The 6,000-nt window shown below is 34.8% G+C and overlaps 1 long non-coding RNA gene across 1 annotated transcript; it reads left to right on the top strand.

The window, feature by feature from the left end:
• The first annotated feature begins 439 nt into the window (after window positions 1-439).
• On the top strand, window positions 440-2,014 carry LOC143070804 (uncharacterized). Its single transcript, XR_012976712.1, has 3 exons — window positions 440-587; window positions 965-1,022; window positions 1,559-2,014. It is a non-coding gene; the product is annotated as an uncharacterized LOC143070804 (long non-coding RNA).
• Window positions 2,015-6,000: the final 3,986 nt, after the last annotated feature.

Below are 6,000 nucleotides of genomic sequence, written 5' to 3'. Positions count from 1 at the left end.
TTTTAATGCCACTATGAAAGGAAAAAGAATATACACCTTTAACATATGGTTCATATAATCTCTAGTATTCCTATTCTTGAAAACCAAGATTTTTTAAAAAGTAGCTTTACACTAGTTGCAAAACGATATGTACATTCTGACATTTTCTGTGTATTCAAAAATTTTATTAAAAATTATATTCTTTGATTATTTGATTGAGATTGCATACTATTATTATATTAGGTAAAATTATGACAACTCAAAAACTGTCCACGCCGAAAACATCAAAAGAACAATTTGATTGATCTAACCTCATCTTTGATCAGAGTGTTAAAGACATTGTCAATTAATAATGAAACCATTAAAACAACTCAAAAGGTGTTAAATAATTTCTCAGATTGGCTTCTAGTAGGAGGTGCATAACGGCATCTTGTAAAAACAAATTGAAAGTAACTGACCAATAGGAAAATGTTTTATTTAGTAAAAGTCAAAAATATTTAATAAATCTGCATTTTTTCAAATTTTATTATATTTCTTGGAAGCCATTCGAACCGAAAGCAATTATTACTCAAATACGTTTCTGTTGCAGAAAATTTCTCAGATCATAGGTAAGTTATCGTTCTTCCTTACAAATAAATAATGTTGTATTACTGAGTTTTTACTTTACCGTGCAATTTTTATGTACATCATAATCAATTTATTAAACATATTAAAACTTTAATGGCAGCCCTTATAATAATTATATTTGGCCGGTGTAATAACTCAAAAGATTTTTGCTATTTATTTAAAAAGAAAATGGACATTTTGATGAATATTTTGCATTTTTTTTATATTAGTTTATTAAGGTTAATTATCAGTTTTGCAATTATAAACTACATATGGAAGCTTTCAACATATAATTTGTCGAAAAAAATCTGAAAGTTAATATTTGTATATGCTTTCTTGAAATACATATTGGTTTAATTTATTCTATTTGTTTTTTCAGATATGGAACTACCATACATGCCATTTTATTACCCCACATTTCCAGTCCAAGAACAAAGGTACGTACATTATACTTTATGGTACTGATCAACAAGCATCAACAATTTTAGTCAAATACGAATTAAAATGTACAAATCAAGAAGACCGTCCTTTGTTATTACGTAATTACCGCTATCATCTAATATAAAGAGTCGTTATATAGTTTTTTTTTCCACAAATGACAGAAGAAAAAAATATTAATTAGTTTGAATGTATTTATTAATGACCGTTGACTAAATACAATTGTGAATGGTGTAACCACAATACAATAGCATCCTAACGACAAAAGTAATAAAAAAACTAAATGTCGTGTCTTGACAATATTTCAGATTGTCTTCAAATGTCGTCGATAGACTAGGCAATGTTGTGTGAGGGCAGAATTGTATTTGAATTATATTATTTTTAACTTGACAAATCATGTCGGTTAAAAGCTCATTAGAGCTTATGTTTGTCTATGTCTTATATACCATGCCGACTCTAAATAAAGCTTATTTATTTATTTATGACCATTTATCATTTAAATATGTGCTATAATATTTATTTCATCCATTTTCAGACCAGCAGATAACATGTCTTCCCAGTACCTGCACTCTAGTGGAATGTTCTTTCCGGCACCAACCTACATACCACACGCTCAACCTACAATTCTACCCAAGCCATTGACAGACGACTACAAACCACAGTCATACAACAAGAATGAACTCAGGTCATCCATCTTTAGTCAGATTCTTGGCACCTTTCCAGAACTCAACAACATGATTGGCAACAACCAACAACAGAAACCACAACTCAGCTCTTGTTTGTACGATTCTAAAGCTACTTTCTCCGAACGTCAGCCATACGAGACCAACATCGCTTCCGACATCATGCAAGAAGAATTTGACACCAGGTGTCCTTCATCGTTGCAGCAACCCGTCTCTACGCTCCATGACCCTGTACAGTCTCCATTGGAATGTTCCTCAACACCAGTTTCTTATGACCGTGTGTCCGACTTACTAGAACAAGCCTTGTCGTCTGCTGCTACACGTCCAAAGTCAAATCAGAAACCAAAAGAGCCTATTGTATGTACCTACTGCAACAAGATTTTCAGCTCGAAACCAAACTTGAAAGTTCACCTTCAGTCTCACCAGGAGAACAAGCGTCCACATCAGTGCAATTACTGCGGGAAGCGTTTTACCCAGAAGTCAACACTTCGTACACACGTCCGTATCCATACAGGGGAGAAGCCATACAGTTGTACCTACTGTCCGAAAAGTTTTGCAGACTTCTCAACTTTCACCAAGCATTCCAGAATTCACACCGGTGAGCGTCCGTACGTCTGTCCGTTCTGTGGTAAATCCTTTGCACAGTCAGGTAACATGCTTCGTCACAAGGCATCACACAGTTAGACTTTCGTTCCTCCAACATGATTATGTATTGTTTGTAAACAGTTTAAAATTTTGATAGTGCTACATTGTGTTTGTATAAAGCTAATTATTGTTACATTATAATGTCTAGTGAATGAAATATACTAATAAAAGGTTTCATTCTAGTATTTGTTTTGTTCAGTTTATTTTGTATCTGCATAACCAAATGTACTAGACACGAGATTATAAAACATGACTAGTTTCAGTTAAAGTCCATGGTATATAGCAACCCGACTACAAAAAAAAACTACAAAAAAAACAACATTGGAGCACCATACAGTTTTAAACAGTAAACACAAACACCAATCGTCCCGTGAGAAACACCAAATATTTGCAAACGTATGATTTTTCCTTATTTCTTGTGTACATTTAAGACACTTTATATCATGCAAAACTAGTAAACGTTGACCGAAACCAATTCAAACTATGGTAAAAATACACATCAAAAATGATTGTTGATGTTGTTAGTGATCTAAGTGAATCATCCATCATGTGAAAAATTGTTTACTTAGGCCATAGTCTACATGCAAAATATGAAACAATTCAAATGAGACAAGAGTGCACACACTGAAATGTCTCGCCTTCTTTACTAATCATTGATATTATGTTGATAGTCCTAAATATAAAACTTTATTACAACTGTCACATAAACTTAACATTAAACAAGATAGTTAAACAAAGACCAATGAACCATGAAAATGAGGTCAAGGTCAGATGAACCATGCCAGGCAGACATGTACAGCTAACAATGCTTCCATACAACAAATAAAGTTGACCTATTACTTATAGTTTAAGAAAAATAGACCAAAACACAAAAACTTAACACTGTCCAATGAACCGTGCAATTGAGGTCATGGTCAAATAAAACCTGCGGGACTGACATATAGATCATAATATATTTCCATACACCAAATATAGTTGACCTTTGGCATATAATATTAGATAAAAAGATCAAAACTTAAAAACTTAACTTTGACCACTGAACCATGAAAATGAGGTCAAGGTCAGATGACATCTGCCCGCTAGACATGTACACCTTACAATCATTCCATACAAGAAATATAGTAGACCTATTGCATAAAGTATGAGAAAAACAGACCAAAACACAAAAACTTAACTATAACCACTGAACCATGCAAATGAGGTCAAGGTCAGATGACACCTGCCAGCTGGACATGTACACCTTCCAGTCCTTCCATACACCAAATATACTAGCCCTATTGCTTATAGTATCTGAGATATGGACTTGACCACCAAAACTTAACCTTGTTCACTGATCCATGAAATGAGGTCGAGGTGAAGTGAAAACTGTCTGACGGGCATGAGGACCTTGCAAGGTACGCACATACCAAATATAGTTATCCTATTACTTATAATAAGAGAGAATTCAACGTTACAAAAATTCTGAACTTTTTTTTCAAGTGGTCACTGAACCATGAAAATGAGGTCAAGGACATTGGACATGTGACTGACGGAAACTTCCTAACATGAGGCATCTATATACAAAATATGAAGCATCCAGGTCTTCCACCTTCTAAAATATATAGCTTTTAAGAAGTGAGCTAACACCGCCGCCGCCGCCGCCGCCGCCGCCGTAGCCGCCGCCGCCGGATCACTATCCCTATGTCGAGCTTTCTGCAACAAAAGTTGCAGGCTCGACAAAAACTAACGGTTTAATGTATAACAATACAATTTACGATAAAATATGACAGACAGGAACCAACGACAACCACTGAATTATAGGCTTCTGACTTAGGGCAGGTACTAAAAATACTGAAGGGTTACATATGTTTGTGAGAGAACAACCATCCCTATGGTGGTGTCATAGCACAATTTGTGAACAAAGTTTAACTGTAACAATTAGTTGCAAATTGCTTAACTGAATAGAGTCAGTTCGCTGCACATATAAAACAAGAGCGACACGCTGAAATGTCTTGCCTTCTTTATTAACCATTGAAATTTTGTTGATAGTCCTAAATGTAAAGCGTAACTACAACTATCAACATAAACTTAACATGATCCAAGAAAATGAGGCCAAAGCCATATAAACCGAAGGAGAAATACAAGTACACCTTACAATCATTCAATACACTTAGTATATAATAGTTGATCTATTGCTTATAGATTCTAAGAACAGACAACAGAAAAAACCCACTAAACATTGACTAATGAAAATTAGGTCAAGGTCAGATGAACCATGCCAGGCAGACATACACAACCTTCAATCATTCCATACAACAAATATTATTGTTCTCTTACCAAAACACAAAAAAAAGGTAATGAAAATGAGGTCAAGTTCAAATAAAACTTGCAAGACTGACATGTACGTCATTTACATATTTCCATACACCAAATATAGTTGACCTATTGCAAAAACTTAAGTTTGACCACTGATCCATGAAAATGAGGTCAAGGTAAGATGACACCTGTTAGTTGGACATGCACACTTTACCATCATTCCATACACCACATTTAGTAGACCTATTGACCACCAAAATTTATCTTTGTTCACTGATCCATGAAATGAGGCTGACGTCAAGTGAAAATGTGACAGTCATGAGGACCTTAAAAGGTACACACATATTATATATAGTTATTCTATTACTCATAATAAGAAAAAACTTTATATAACAAAATATCTTAACATTATTCAAGAAGCCACTGAACCATGAAAATGAGGTCAAGGGCAATGGTCATGTTACAGACAGGAACTGTGTCACATACAGTATAAAGCCTCCTGGTCTTCCACCTTCTAAAATATAAAGCTTTGTAAGAAGTTAGTTAACGCAGCTGCTGCTGCCAGATCATTATCCCTATATTTAGTTTTCTGTAATAAAAGTCCATACTGCAGTCAGCTTAATTTCTTCTGTTACCTATTCAAACATGAGACTCATACTTCTTTTAAACTGAGTTGTACTGTGTGTATGTTTTTTCGACATTGACTAGAGGTACAGGGGGAGGGTTGAGATATAAAAAACATTTTAACCTCGCTACATTTTTGCGCCTATCCTTTGTCTGGAATCTGGTATCTTTTAGTCATGTATTGATTTTGTTAAATTTTGGTTCTTTATATCCTTCTGAGTTAATTGTGACATCCAGTTTGGCTGAAGTAATATACATGTCACAAGGAGCCTGTAATTGAGTGATTGTCTTTTTTGGCATGGCTGTTTCTCATATTTGTTTTTCGTTTATTGTTTTGCATAGTTTGTTCTTGTGTTGTGTTGTTACATCACTGTCCCAGGTAAGGGGAGGGTTTGCTGCCAACAATGGTGTGTTGTTACATCACTGTCCCAGGTAAGGGGAGGGTTTGCTGCCAACAATGGTGTGTTGTTACATCACTGTCCCAGGTAAGGGGAGGGTTTGCTACCAACAATGGTGTGTTGTTACATCACTGTCCCAGGTAAGGGGGAGGGTTTGCTGCCAACAAACTAGTTTAACAATACCACATCTGTATATGCCTGTTTCAAGTCAGTGGTTATCATTTGCTGCTGTAAATCATATTTGTTTTTTTGTTCATTTTTATGTACATAAATAAGGCCGTTAGTTTTTTCTTGTTGGAATTATTTTACATTTGTAATTTCAGGGCCTATTA

The sequence above is a fragment of the Mytilus galloprovincialis genome, chromosome 4 (assembly GCF_965363235.1).
Source record: "Mytilus galloprovincialis chromosome 4, xbMytGall1.hap1.1, whole genome shotgun sequence".
NCBI classification, from domain to species: Eukaryota; Metazoa; Mollusca; class Bivalvia; order Mytilida; family Mytilidae; genus Mytilus; species Mytilus galloprovincialis.
This window is presented reverse-complemented; position numbering and strand designations above follow the sequence as displayed.